Here is a 14,419-nt window from a genome sequence, read left to right as displayed (position 1 = left end):
GTTGTCTTGGTGTTTGAGACCTGGTGCTCTTGGTGTTTGAGACTTGCTGCTCTTGGTGTTTGAGACCAGGTGATCCTGCTGTTTGTGACCGGGTGATCTTGGTGTTAGAGACCTGATGGTCATGGTGTTTGAGACCTGGTGCTCCTGCTGTTTCAGACCTGGTGGTCTTGGTGTTTGAGAACTGGTGCACTTGGTGATTGAGACCTGGTACACTTGGTGTTTGAGACCTGCTGGTCTTGGTGTTTGAGACGTGGTGCTCTTGGTGTTTGAGACCTGGTGCTCTTGGTGTTTGAGAGCTGGTGCTCTTGGAATTTGAGACCCTGTGCACTTAGTGTTTGAGACCTGGTGGTCTTGTTGTTTGAGACCAGGTTGTCTTAGTGTTTGAGAGCTGGTGCTCTTAGTGTTTGAGACCTGGTACAATTGGTGTTTGAGAGCTGGTGCTCCTGGTGTTTGAGACCTGTTGCTCTTGGTGTTTGAGATCTGCAGCTCTTGGTGTTTAAGACCTGGTGATCTTGGTGTTTGAGACCTGGTGGTCTTTATGTTTGAGACCTGGTGCCCATGGTGTTTGAGACCTGGTGCTCTTGGTGTTGGTGTCCTGGTACAATTGTTGTTTGATAACTGTTGACCTCGGTGTTTGAGACCTGGTGCTCGTGGGGTTTGAGATCGGGTGGTCTTCGTGTTTGAGACCTGGTACAATTGGTTTTTGAGAACTGGTGCACTTGGTGTTTGTGACCAGCTGCTCTTGGTGTTTAAGACCTCGTGCTCTTGTTGTTTGTGAGCTGGTTGTCTTGGTGTTTGAGACCTGGTGCTCTTGGTGTTTGAGACCGCCTGCTCTTGGTGTTTGAGAACTGGTGCTCTTGCTGTTTGTGACCTGGTGATCTTTTTGTTTGAGACCTGGTTCTCTTGGTGTTTGAGACCTGGTGGTCTTGTTGTTTGAGACCAGTTTGTCTTAGTGTTTGAGAACTGGTGCTCTTGGTGTTTTAGAACTGGTACAATTGGTGTTTGAGAGCTGGTGCTCCTGGTGTTTGAGACCTGTTTCTCTTGGTGTTTGATATCTGCTGCTTTTTGTGTTTGAGACCTGGTGATCTTGGTGTTTGAGACCTGGTGGTCTTTCTGTTTGAGACCTTTTGCTCATGGTGTTTGAGACCTGGTTGTCTTGGTGTTTGAGACCTGGTGCTCTTGCAGTTTGAAATGTAGTGCTCTTGTTGTTTGAGATCTGGTAAAATTGGTGTTTGAGACGTGGTGCTCTTGGTGTTTGAGACCTGGTTGTCTTGGTGTTTGAGACCCGGTGCTCCTGGTTTTTGAGACCTGCTGCTCTTCGTGTTTGAGACCGGGTGATCCTCCTGTTTGAGACCGGGTGATCTTTGTGTTTGAGACCTGATGGTCATGGTGCTTGAGACCTGGTGCTCCTGCTGTTTGAGACCTGGTGGTCTTGGTGTTTGAGACCTGGTGCACTTTGTGTTTGAGACCTGGTACACTTGGTGTTTGAGACCTGGTGCTCTTGGTGTTTGAGACCTGGTGCTCTTGGTGTTTGAGACCTGGTGCTCTTGGTGTTTGAGACCTGGTGCTCTTGGTGTTTGAGAGCTGGTGCTCTTGCTGTTTGAGACGTGGTACAATTGGTGTTTGAGAGCTGGTGCTCCTGATGTTTGAGACCTGTTGCTCTTGGTGTTTGAGATCTGCAGCTCTTGGTGTTTAAGACCTGGTGATCTTGGTGTTTGAGACCTGGTGGTCTTTATGTTTGAGACCTGGTGCTCATGGTGTTTGAGACCTGGTGCTCTTGGTCTTGGTGTCCTGGTACACTTGTTGTTTGATAACTGGTGACCTTGGTGTTTGAGCCCTGTGCTCGTGGGGTTTGAGATCGGGTGGTCTTCGTGTTTGAGACCTGGTACAATTGGGTTTGGAGACCTGGTGATTTTGGTGTTTGAGACCTGGTGGTCTTGGATTTTGAGATACGGTGCTCTTGGTTTTTGAGACCTGGTGATTTTCTTGTTTGATACCTTGTGCTCTTGATGTTTGAGACCTGGTGATTTTGGTGTTTGAGACCTGGTTCTCTTGGTGTTTGAGATCTGGTGGTCTGGGTGTTTGAGACCTGGTGGTCTTTCTGTTTGAGAGCTGGTGCTCATGGTGTTTGAGACCTGGTGCGCTTGGTGTTTGAGTCCTGGTACACTTATTGTTTGAGACCTGGTTGTCTTGGTGTTTGGGACCTGGTGCTCTTGCAGTTTGAAATGGGGTGCTCTTGTTGTTTGAGACCTGGTACAATTGTTGTTTGAGACGTGGTGCTCTTAGTGTTTGAGACCTGGTTGTCTTGGTGTTTGAGACCTGGTGCTCTTGGTGTTTGAGACCTGCTGCTCTTGGTGTTTGAGACCGGGTGATCCTGCTGTTTGAGACCGGGTTTTCTTGGTGTTAGAGACCTGATGGTCATGGGGTTTGAGACCTGGTGCTCCTGCTGTTTGAGACCTGGCGGTCTTGGTGTTTGAGACCTGGTGCTCTTGGTTTTTGAGACCTGCTGCTCTTGGTGTTTGAGCACTGGTGCTCTTGCTGTTTGTGACCTGGTGATCTTGGTGCTTGAGACCTGGTGATCATGGTGTTTGAGTCCTGGTGCTCTTGCTGTTTGAGAACTGGTGCTCTTGGTGTTTGAGACCTGGTACCCTTGGTGCTTGAGTCCTGGTTCACTTGGTGTTTGAGACCTGATGGTCTTGGTGTTTGAGACCTGGTGCTTGTGGTGTTTGAAACCTGGTGCTCTTGGTGTTTGAGACCTGGTGCTCTTAGTGTTTGAGAGCTGGTACTCTTGGTGTTTGAGACCTGGTGCTGTTGCTGTCTGAGACCTTTTGCTCTTGTTGTTTGAAACCTTGTGGTCTTGGTGTTTGAGACCTGGTACACATTGTGTTTGAGACCTGATTGTCTTGGTGTTTGAGACCAGTTACACATGGTGTTTGAGACCAGGTGCTCTTAGCGTTTGGGACAGGTACACTTGGTGTTTGAGAGTTGGTGCTCTTGGTTTTTGAGGTCTGGTGCTCCTGGTGTTTGAGACCTGCTGCTCTTGGTCTTTAGGACCGGGTGCTCTTGGTGTTTGAGACCTGGTTGTCTTGGTTTTTGAGACCTGGTGCTCTTGGTGTTATAGACCTTATGCTCTTGGTGTTTGACACCTGGCTGTCTTGGTGTTTGACACCTGGTGCAGTTGCTGTTTGAGACGGGGTACAATCTGTGTTAGAGACCTGGAGGTATTGGTCTTTGAGACCTGGTGCACTTGGTGATTGAGAAGTGGTACACTTGTTGTTAGAGACCTGGATGTCTTGGTGTTTGAGAACCTATACACTTGGTGTTTGAGACGTGGTACACTTGGGGTTTGAGAGCTGGTGCTCTTGGTGTTTGAGAGCTTGTGCTCTTGGTGTTTGAGACCTTGCAAACTTGGTTTCTGATACCTGGTGCTATTGGTGATTGAGACCTAGTGCTCTTGTTGTTTGAGACCTTGTGGTCTTGGTGTTTGAGACCTGGTACAAATTGTGTTTGAGACCTGGTTGTCTTGGTGTTTGAGACCAGTTACACATCGTGTTTGAGACCAGGTGCTCTTAGCGTTTGTGACAGGTACACTTGGTGTTTGAGAGTTGGTGCTCTTGGTTTTTGAGGTCTGGTGCTCGTGGTGTTTGAGACCTGCTGCTCTTCGTCTTTAAGACCGGGTGCTCTTGGTGTTTGAGACCTGGTTGTCTTGGATTTTGGGACCTGGTGCTCTTGGTGTTATAGACCTCATGCTCTTGGTGTTTGACACCTGGCTTTTTTGTTGTTTGACACCTGGTGCAGTTGCTGTTTGAGACGGGGTACACTCTGTGTTAGAGACCTGGTGGTATTGGTGTTTGAGACCTGGTGCACTTGGTGTTTGAGAAGTGGTACACTTGTTGTTAGAGACCTGGATGTCTTGGTGTTTGAGAACCTATACACTTGGTGTTTGAGACGTGGTACACTTGGGGTTTGTGACCTGGTGCTCTTGGTGTTTGAGAGCTTGTGCTCTTGGTGTTTGAGACCTTGCAAACTTGGTTTCTGATACCTGGTGCTATTGGTGTTTGAGACCTAGTGCTCTTGGTGTTTGAGACCTGGTGGTCTGGGTGTTTGAGATATGGTGTTCTTGGTTTTTGAGACCTCGTGATTTTGGTGTTTGAGACCGGGTGGTCTTGGTATTTGAGATACGGTGCTCTTGGTTTTTGAGACCTGGTGATTTTGGTGTTTGATACCTGGTGCTCTTAATGTTTGAGACCTGGTGATTTTGGTGTTTGAGAACTGGTTCTGTTGGTGTTTGAGACCTGGTGGTCTGGGTGTTTGAGACCTGGTCGTCTTTCTGTTTGAGACCTGGTGCTCATGGTGTTTGAGACCTGGTGCTCTTGGTGTTTGAGTCCTGGTACACTTATTGTTTGAGACCTGGTGGTCTTGGTGTTTGGGACCTGGTGCTCTTGCAGTTTGAAATGGGGTGCTCTTGTTGTTTGAGACCTCGTACAATTGTTGTTTGAGACGTGGTGATCTTGGTGTTTGAGACCTGGTTGTCTTGGTTTTTGAGACCTGGTGCTCTTGGTGTTTGAGACCTGCTGCTCTTGGTTTTTGAGACCGGGTGATCCTGCTGCTTGAGACCGGGTGATCTTGGTGTTAGAGACCTGATGGTCATGGTGTTTGAGACCTGGTGCTCCTGCTGTTTGAGACCTGGTGGTCTTGGTGTTTGAGACCTGGTCCACTTGGTGTTTGAGACCTGGTACACTTGGTGTTTGCGACCTGCTGGTCTTGGTGTTTGAAAGCTGGTGCTCTTGGTGTTTGAGACCTGGTGCTCTTGGTGTTTGAGACCTGGTGCTCTTGTGGTTGAGACCTGGTGCTCTTGGTGTTTGAGACCTGGTGCTCTTGGTGTTTGAGACCTGGTGCTCTTGGTGTTTGAAACCTGGTGTTCTTGTTGTTTGAGACCAGGTTGTCTTAGTGTTTGAGAGCTGGTGCTCTTGGTGTTTGAGACCTGGTGCTCTTGGTGTTTGAGACCTGGTACAATTGGTGTTTGAGAGCTGGTGCTCCTGGTGTTTGAGACCTGTTGCTCTTGGTATTTGAGATCTGCAGCTCTTGGTGTTTAAGACCTGGTGCTCTTGGTGTTTGAGACCTGGTACAATTGGTGTTTGAGAGCTGGTGCTCCTGGTGTTTGAGACCTGTTGCTCTTGGTATTTGAGATCTGCAGCTCTTGGTGTTTAAGACCTGGTGATCTTGGTGTTTGAGACCTGGTTGTCTTTATGTTTGAGACCTGGTGCTCATGGTGTTTGAGACCTGGTGCTGTTGGTCTTGGTGTCCTGGTACACTTGTTGTTTGATAACTGGTGACCTTGGTGTTTGAGACCTGGTGCTCCTGGTGTTTGAGATCGGGTGGTCTTCGTGTTTGAGACCTGGTACAATTGGTTTTTGAGACCTGGTGGTCTTGGAGTTTGAGATACGGTGCTCTTGGTTTTTGAGACCTGGTGATTTTGTTGTTTGATACCTGGTGCTCTTGATGTTTGTGACCTGGTGAGTTTGGTGTTTGAGACCTGGTTCTCTTGGTTTTTGAGACCTGGTTGTCTGGGTGTTTGAGACCTGGTGGTCTTTCTGTTTGAGACCTGGTGCTCATAGTGTTTGAGACCTGGTGCGCTTGGAGTTTGAGTCCTGGTACAGTTATTGTTTGAGACCTGGTTGTCTTGTTGTTTGTGACCTGGTGCTCTTGCAGTTTGAACTGGGGTGCTCTTGTTGTTTGAGACCTGGTACAATTGTTGTTTGAGACGTGGTGCTCTTGTTGTTTGAGACCTGGTGATCTTGGTGTTTGAGACCTGGTACAATTGGTGTTTGTGAGCTGGTGCTCCTGGTGTTTGAGACCTGTTGCTCTTGGTGTTTGCGATCTGCAGCTCTTGGTGTTTAAGACCTGGTGATCTTGGTGTTTGAGACCTGGTGGTCTTTATGTTTGAGTCCTGGTGCTCATGGTGTTTGAGACCTGGTGCTGTTGGTCTTGGTGTCCTGGTACACTTGTTGTTTGATAACTGGTGACCTTGGTGTTTGAGACCTGGTGCTCCTGGTGTTGAGATCGGGTGGTCTTCGTGTTTGAGACCTGGTACACTTGTTGCTTGATAACTGGTGACCTTGTTGTTTGAGACCTGGTGCTCCTGGTGTTTGAGATCGGGTGGTCTTCGTGTTTGAGACCTGGTACAATTGGTTTTTGAGACCTGGTGGTCTTGGAGTTTGAGATACGGTGCTCTTGGTTTTTGAGACCTGGTTATTTTGTTGTTTGATACCTGGTGCTCTTGATGTTTGTGACCTGGTGAGTTTGGTGTTTGAGACCTGGTTCTCTTGGTTTTTGAGACCTGGTTGTCTGGGTGTTTGAGACCTGGTGGTCTTTCTGTTTGAGACCTGGTGCTCATGGTATTTGAGACCTGGTGCGCTTGGTGTTTGAGTCCTGGTACACTTATTGTTTGAGACCTGGTTGTCTTGTTGTTTGTGACCTGGTGCTCTTGCAGTTTGAACTGGGGTGCTCTTGTTGTTTGAGACCTGGTACAATTGTTGTTTGAGACGTGGTGCTCTTGGTGTTTGAGACCTGGTGCTCTTGGTGTTTGAGACCTGGTACAATTGGTGTTTGAGAGCTGGTGCTCCTGGTGTTTGAGACCTGTTGCTCTTGGTGTTTGAGGTATGCAGCTCTTGGTGTTTAAGACCTGGTGATCTTGGTGTTTGAGACCTGGTGGTCTTTATGTTTGAGACCTGGTGCTCATGGTGTTTGAGACCTGGTGCTATTGGTCTTGGTGTCCTGGGACTCTTGTTGTTTGATAACTGGTGACCTTGGTGTTTGAGACCTGGTGCTCCTGGTGTTTGAGATCGGGTGGTCTTCGTGTTTGAGACCTGGTACACTTGTTGCTTGATAACTGGTTTTCTTGGTGTTTGAGACCTGGTGCTCCTGGGGTTTGAGATCGGGTGGTCTTCGTGCTTGAGACCTGGTACAATTGGTTTTTGAGACCTGGTGGTCTTGGAGTTTGAGATACGGTGCTCTTGGTTTTTGAGACCTGGTGATTTTGTTGTTTGATACCTGGTGCTCTTGATGTTTGTGACCTGGTGAGTTTGGTGTTTGAGACCTGGTTCTTTGTTTTTTGAGACCAGGTTGTCTGGGTTTTTGAGACCTGGTGGTCTTTCTGTTTGAGACCTGGTGCTCATGGTGTTTGAGACCTGGTGCGCTTGGTGTTTGAGTCCTGGTACAGTTATTGTTTGAGCCCTGGTTGTCTTGTTGTTTGTGACCTGGTGCTCTTGCAGTTTGAAATGGGGTGCTCTTGTTGTTTGACACCTGGTACAATTGTTGTTTGAGACGTGGTGCTCTTGGTTTTTGAGACCTGGTGCTCTTGGTGTTTGAGACCTGGTACAATTGGTGTTTGAGAGCTGGTGCTCCTGGTGTTTGAGACCTGTTGCTCTTGGTGTTTGAGATCTGCAGATCTTGGTGTTTAAGACCTGGTGATCTTGGTGTTTGAGACCTGGTACAATTGGTGTTTGAGACCTGGTGCTCCTGCTGTTTGAGACCTGGTGGTCTTGGTGTTTGAGACCTGGTGCACTTGGTGTTTGAGACCTGGTACACTTGGTGTTTGCGACCTGCTGGTCTTGGTGTTTGAAACCTGGTGCTCTTGGTGTTTGAGACCTGGTGCTCTTGTGGTTGAGACCTGGTGCTCTTGGTGTTTGAGACCTGGTGCTCTTGGTGTTTGAGACCTGGTGCTCTTGGTGTTTGAAACCTGGTGTTCTTGTTGTTTGAGACCAGGTTGTCTTAGTGTTTGAGAGCTGGTGCTCTTGGTGTTTGAGACCTGGTGCTCTTGGTGTTTGAGACCTGGTACAATTGGTGTTTGAGAGCTGGTGCTCCTGGTGTTTGAGACCTGTTGCTCTTGGTATTTGAGATCTGCAGCTCTTGGTGTTTAAGACCTGGTGATCTTGGTGTTTGAGACCTGGTGGTCTTTATGTTTGAGATCTGGTGCTCATGGTGTTTGAGACCTGGTGCTGTTGGTCTTGGTGTCCTGGTACACTTGTTGTTTGATAACTGGTGACCTTGGTGTTTGAGACCTGGTGCTCCTGGTGTTTGAGATCGGGTGGTCTTCGTGTTTGAGACATGGTACAATTGGTTTTTGAGACCTGGTGGTCTTGGAGTTTGAGATACGGTGCTCTTGGTTTTTGAGACCTGGTGATTTTGTTGTTTGATACCTGGTGCTCTTGATGTTTGTGACCTGGTGAGTTTGGTGTTTGAGACCTGATTCTCCTGGTTTTTGAGACCTGGTTGTCTGGGTGTTTGAGACCTGGTGGTCTTTCTGTTTGAGACCTGGTGCTCATGGTGTTTGAGACCTGGTGCGCTTGGTGTTTGAGTCCTGGTACAGTTATTGTTTGAGACCTGGTTGTCTTGTTGTTTGTGACCTGGTGCTCTTGCAGTTTGAACTGGGGTGCTCTTGTTTTTTGAGACCTGGTACAATTGTTGTTTGAGACGTGGTGCTCTTGTTGTTTGAGACCTGGTGATCTTGGTGTTTGAGACCTGGTACAATTGGTGTTTGTGAGCTGGTGCTCCTGGTGTTTGAGACCTGTTGCTCTTGGTGTTTGCGATCTGCAGCTCTTGGTGTTTAAGACCTGGTGATCTTGGTGTTTGAGACCTGGTGGTCTTTATGTTTGAGTCCTGGTGCTCATGGTGTTTGAGACCTGGTGCTGTTGGTCTTGGTGTCCTGTTATACTTGTTGTTTGATAACTGGTGACCTTGGTGTTTGAGACCTTGTGCTCCTGGTGTTTGAGATCGGGTGGTCTTCGTGTTTGAGACCTGGTACACTTGTTGCTTGATAACTGGTGACCTTGTTGTTTGAGACCTGGTGCTCCTGGTGTTTGAGATCGGGTGGTCTTCGTGTTTGAGACCTGGTACAATTGGTTTTTGAGACCTGGTGGTCTTGGAGTTTGAGATACGGTGCTCTTGGTTTTTGAGACCTGGTGATTTTGTTGTTTGATACCTGGTGCTCTTGATGATTGTGACCTGGTGAGTTTGGTGTTTGAGACCTGGTTCTCTTGGTTTTTGAGACCTGGTTGTCTGGGTGTTTGAGACCTGGTGGTCTTTCTGTTTGAGACCTGGTGCTCATGGTATTTGAGACCTGGTGCGCTTGGTGTTTGAGTCCTGGTACACTTATTGTTTGAGACCTGGTTGTCTTGTTGTTTGTGACCTGGTGCTCTTGCAGTTTGAACTGGGGTGCTCTTGTTGTTTGAGACCTGGTACAATTGTTGTTTGAGACGTGGTGCTCTTGGTGTTTGAGACCTGGTGCTCTTGGTGTTTGAGACCTGATACAATTGGTGTTTGAGAGCTGGTGCTCCTGGTGTTTGAGACCTGTTGCTCTTGGTGTTTGAGGTATGCAGCTCTTGGTGTTTAAGACCTGGTGATCTTGGTGTTTGAGACCTGGTGGTCTTTATGTTTGAGACCTGGTGCTCATGGTGTTTGAGACCTGGTGCTATTGGTCTTGGTGTCCTGGGACTCTTGTTGTTTGATAACTGGTGACCTTGGTGTTTGAGACCTGGTGCTCCTGGTGTTTGAGATCGGGTGGTCTTCGTGTTTGAGACCTGGTACACTTGTTGCTTGATAACTGGTTTTCTTGGTGTTTGAGACCTGGTGCTCCTGGGGTTTGAGATCGGGTGGTCTTCGTGCTTGAGACCTGGTACAATTGGTTTTTGAGACCTGGTGGTCTTGGAGTTTGAGATACGGTGCTCTTGGTTTTTGAGACCTGGTGATTTTGTTGTTTGATACCTGGTGCTCTTGATGTTTGTGACCTGGTGAGTTTGGTGTTTGAGACCTGGTTCTTTGTTTTTTGAGACCAGGTTGTCTGGGTGTTTGAGACCTGGTGGTCTTTCTGTTTGAGACCTGGTGCTCATGGTGTTTGAGACCTGGTGCGCTTGGTGTTTGAGTCCTGGTACAGTTATTGTTTGAGCCCTGGTTGTCTTGTTGTTTGTGACCTGGTGCTCTTGCAGTTTGAAATGGGGTGCTCTTGTTGTTTGACACCTGGTACAATTGTTGTTTGAGACGTGGTGCTCTTGGTTTTTGAGACCTGGTGCTCTTGGTGTTTGAGACCTGGTACAATTGGTGTTTGAGAGCTGGTGCTCCTGGTGTTTGAGACCTGTTGCTCTTGGTGTTTGAGATCTGCAGTTCTTGGTGTTTAAGACCTGGTGATCTTGGTGTTTGAGACCTGGTACAATTGGTGTTTGAGACCTGGTGCTCCTGCTGTTTGAGACCTGGTGGTCTTGGTGTTTGAGACCTGGTGCACTTGGTGTTTGAGACCTGGTACACTTGGTGTTTGCGACCTGCTGGTCTTGGTGTTTGAAACCTGGTGCTCTTGGTGTTTGAGACCTGGTGCTCTTGTGGTTGAGACCTGGTGCTCTTGGTGTTTGAGACCTGGTGCTCTTGGTGTTTGAAACCTGGTGCTCTTGGTGTTTGAAACCTGGTGTTCTTGTTATTTGAGACCAGGTTGTCTTAGTGTTTGAGAGCTGGTGCTCTTGGTGTTTGAGACCTGGTGCTCTTGGTGTTTGAGACCTGGTACAATTGGTGTTTGAGAGCTGGTGCTCCTGGTGTTTGAGACCTGTTGCTCTTGGTATTTGAGATCTGCAGCTCTTGGTGTTTAAGACCTGGTGATCTTGGTGTTTGAGACCTGGTTGTCTTTATGTTTGAGACCTGGTGCTCATGGTGTTTGAGACCTGGTGCTGTTGGTCTTGGTGTCCTGGTACACTTGTTGTTTGATAACTGGTGACCTTGGTGTTTGAGACCTGGTGCTCCTGGTGTTTGAGATCGGGTGGTCTTCGTGTTTGAGACCTGGTACAATTGGTTTTTGAGACCTGGTGGTCTTGGAGTTTGAGATACGGTGCTCTTGGTTTTTGAGACCTGGTGATTTTGTTGTTTGATACCTGGTGCTCTTGATGTTTGTGACCTGGTGAGTTTGGTGTTTGAGACCTGGTTCTCTTGGTTTTTGAGACCTGGTTGTCTGGGTGTTTGAGACCTGGTGGTCTTTCTGTTTGAGACCTGGTGCTCATGGTGTTTGAGACCAGGTGCGCTTGGTGTTGGAGTCCTGGTACAGTTATTGTTTGAGACCTGGTTGTCTTGTTGTTTGTGACCTGGTGCTCTTGCAGTTTGGACTGGGGTGCTCTTGTTGTTTGAGACCTGGTAAAATTGTTGTTTCAGACGTGGTGCTCTTGTTGTTTGAGACCTGGTGATCTTGGTGTTTGAGACCTGGTACAATTGGTGTTTGAGAGCTGGTGCTCCTGGTGTTTGAGACCTGTTGCTCTTGGTGTTTGCGATCTGCAGCTCTTGGTGTTTAAGACCTGGTGATCTTGGTGTTTGAGACCTGGTGGTCATGATGTTTGAGACCTGGTGCACTTGGTGTTTGAGACCTGGTACACTTGGTGTTTGAGACCTGCTGGTCTTGGTGTTTTAGACCTGGTGCTCTTGGTGTTTGAGACCTGGTGCTCTTGGTGTTTGAGACCTGGTGCTTTTGGTGTTTGAGACAAGGTGCTCTTGGTGTTTGAAACCTGGTGGTCTTGTTGTTTGAGACCAGGTTGTCTTAGTGTTTGAGAGCTGGTGCTCTTGGTGTTTGAGACCTGGTGCTGTTGGTGTTTGAGACCTGGTACAATTGGTGTTTGAGAGCTGGTGCTCCTGGTGTTTGAGACCTGTTGCTCTTGGTGTTTGAGATCTGCAGCTCTTGGTGTTTAAGACCTGGTGATCTTGGTGTTTGAGACCTGGTGGTCTTTATGTTTGAGACCTGGTGCTCATGGTGTTTGAGACCTGGTGCTGTTGGTCTTGGTGTCCTGGTACACTTGTTGTTTCATAACTGGTGACCTTGGTGTTTGAGACCTGGTGCTCCTGGGGTTTGAGATCGGGTGGTCTTCGTGTTTGAGACCTGGTGGTCTTCGTGTTTGAGATACGGTGCTCTTGGTTTTTGAGACCTGGTGATTTTGTTGTTTGATACATTGTGCTCTTGATGTTTGAGACCTGGTGGTCTTTCTGTTTGAGACCTGGTGCTCATGGTGTTTGAGACCTGGTGCGCTTGGTGTTTGAGTCCTGGTACACTTATTGTTTGAGACCTGGTTGTCTTGGTGTTTGGGAACTGGTGCTCTTGCAGTATGAAATGGGGTGCTCTTGTTGTTTGAGACCTGGTACAATTGTTGTTTGAGACGTGGTGCTCTTGGTGTTTGAGACCTGGTTGTCTTGGTGTATGAGAGCTGGTGCTCTTTGTGTTTGCGACCTGCTGCTCTTGGTGTTTTAGAACTGTTGCTCTTGCTGTTTGAGACCGGGTGATCTGGGAGTTAGAGACCTGATGGTCATGGTGTTTGGGACCTGGTGCTCCTGCTGTTTGAGACCTGGTGGTCTTGGTGTTTGAGACCTGGTGCACTTTGTGTTTGAAACCTGGTACAGTTGGTGTTTGAGAACTGTCGGCTTGGTGTTTGAGACCCGGTGCTCTTGGTTTTTGAGACCTGGTTCTCTTGGTGTTTGTGACCTGGTGGTCTTGGTGTTTGAGACCTGGTGCTCTTAGTGTTTGAGAGCTGGTGCTCTTGGTATTTGAGAACTGGTGCCCTTGGTGTTTGAGACCTGGTGCTCTTAGTGTGTGAGATCAGGTGCTCTTGGTGTTTGAGACCTGGTGCTCTTGGTGTTTGGGACCTGGTACAATTGGTATTTGAGAGCTGGTGCTCCTGGTGTTTGAGACCTGTTGCTCTTGGTCGTTGAGATCTGCTGCTCTTGGTGTTTAAGACCTGGTGATCTTGGTGTTTGAGACCTGGTGGTCTTTATGTTTGAGACCTGGTGCTCATGGTCTTTGAGTCCTTGTGCTCTTGCTGTTTGAGACCTGCTGCTCTTGGTGTTTGAGACCTGGTACACTTGGTGTTTGAGTCCTGGTACACTTGGTTTTTGAGACATGGTGGTCTTGGTGTTTGAGACCTGGTGTTCTCGGTGTTTGAGACCTGGTGCCCTTGGTGTTTGAGACCTGCTGCTCTTAGTGATTGAGAGCTGGTGCTCTTGATGTTTGAGAGCTGGTGCTGTTGCTGTCTGAGACCTTTTGCTCTTGTTGTTTGAGACCTTGTGGTCTTGGTGTTTGAGACCTGGTACACATTGTTTTAAGACCTGGTTGTCTTGGTGTTTGAGACAAGTTACACTTGGTGTTTGAGAGCTGGTGCCCTTGATGTTTGAGACCAGGTGCTCTTAGTGTTTGCGACAGGTACACTTGGTGTTTGAGAGTTGGTGCTCTTGGTTTTTGAGGTCTGGTGCTCGTGGTCTTTGAGACCTGCTTCACTTGGTCTGTAAGACCGGATGCTCTTGGTGTTTGAGACCTGGCTGTCTTCGTGTTTGAGACCTAGTGATTTTGGTGTTTGAGATCTGGTTCTCCTGGTGTTTGTGACCTGGTGGTCTGGGTCTTTGAGACCTGGTGGTCTTTCTGTTTGAGACCTGGTGCTCATGGTGTTTGAGACCTGGTGCTCTTGGTGTTTGAGTCCTGGTACACTGATTGTTTAAGACCTGCTTGGCTTGGTGTTTGGGACCTGGTGCTCTTGCAGTTTGAAATGGGGTGCTCTTGTTGTTTGAGACCTGGTACAATTGGTATTTGAGACGTGGTGCTCTTGGTGTTTGACACCTGGTTGTCTTGGTGTTTGAGACCTGGTGCTCTTGGTGTTTGAGACCTGCTGCTCTTGGTGTTTGAGACCGGGTGATCCTGCTGTTTGATTCCGGGTGACCTTGGTGTTAGAGACCTGCTGGTCTTGGTGTTTAAGACCTGGTGCTCTTGGTGTTTGAGACCTGGTGCTCTTGGTGTTTGAGAGATGGTGGTCTTGGTGTTTGAGACCTGGTGCTCTTGGTGTTTGAGACCTCGTGGTCTTGTTGTTTGAGACCAGATTGTCTTAATGTTTGAGAGCTGCTGCTCTTGGTGTTTGACACCTGGTGCTCTTGGTGTTTGAGACCTGGTACAATTGTTGTTTGAGAGCTGGTGCTCCTGGTGTTTGAGACTTGTTGCTCTTGGTGTTTGAGATCGGGTGATCCTGCTGTTTGATTCCGGGTGACCTTGGTGTTAGAGACCTGCTGGTCTTGGTGTTTAAGACCTGGTGCTCTTGGTGTTTGAGACCTGGTGCTCTTGGTGTTTGAGAGATGGTGGTCTTGGTGTTTGAGACCTGGTGCTCTTGGTGTTTGAGACCTCGTGGTCTTGTTGTTTGAGACCAGGTTGTCTTAATGTTTGAGAGCTGCTGCTCTTGGTGTTTGACACCTGGTGCTCTTGGTGTTTGAGACCTGGTACAATTGTTGTTTGAGAGCTGGTGCTCCTGGTGTTTGAGACTTGTTGCTCTTGGTGTTTGAGATCTGCAGCTTTTGGTGTTTAAGATCTGGTGATCTTGGTGTTTGAGTCCTCGTGGTCTTTATGTTTGAGATCTGGAGCTCATGG

This window comes from Carcharodon carcharias, chromosome 11, assembly GCF_017639515.1.
Source record: "Carcharodon carcharias isolate sCarCar2 chromosome 11, sCarCar2.pri, whole genome shotgun sequence".
Classification (NCBI taxonomy): Eukaryota; Metazoa; Chordata; class Chondrichthyes; order Lamniformes; family Lamnidae; genus Carcharodon; species Carcharodon carcharias.
The sequence above is the reverse complement of the archived record's forward strand: the minus strand, read 5'-3'. Positions refer to the sequence as shown.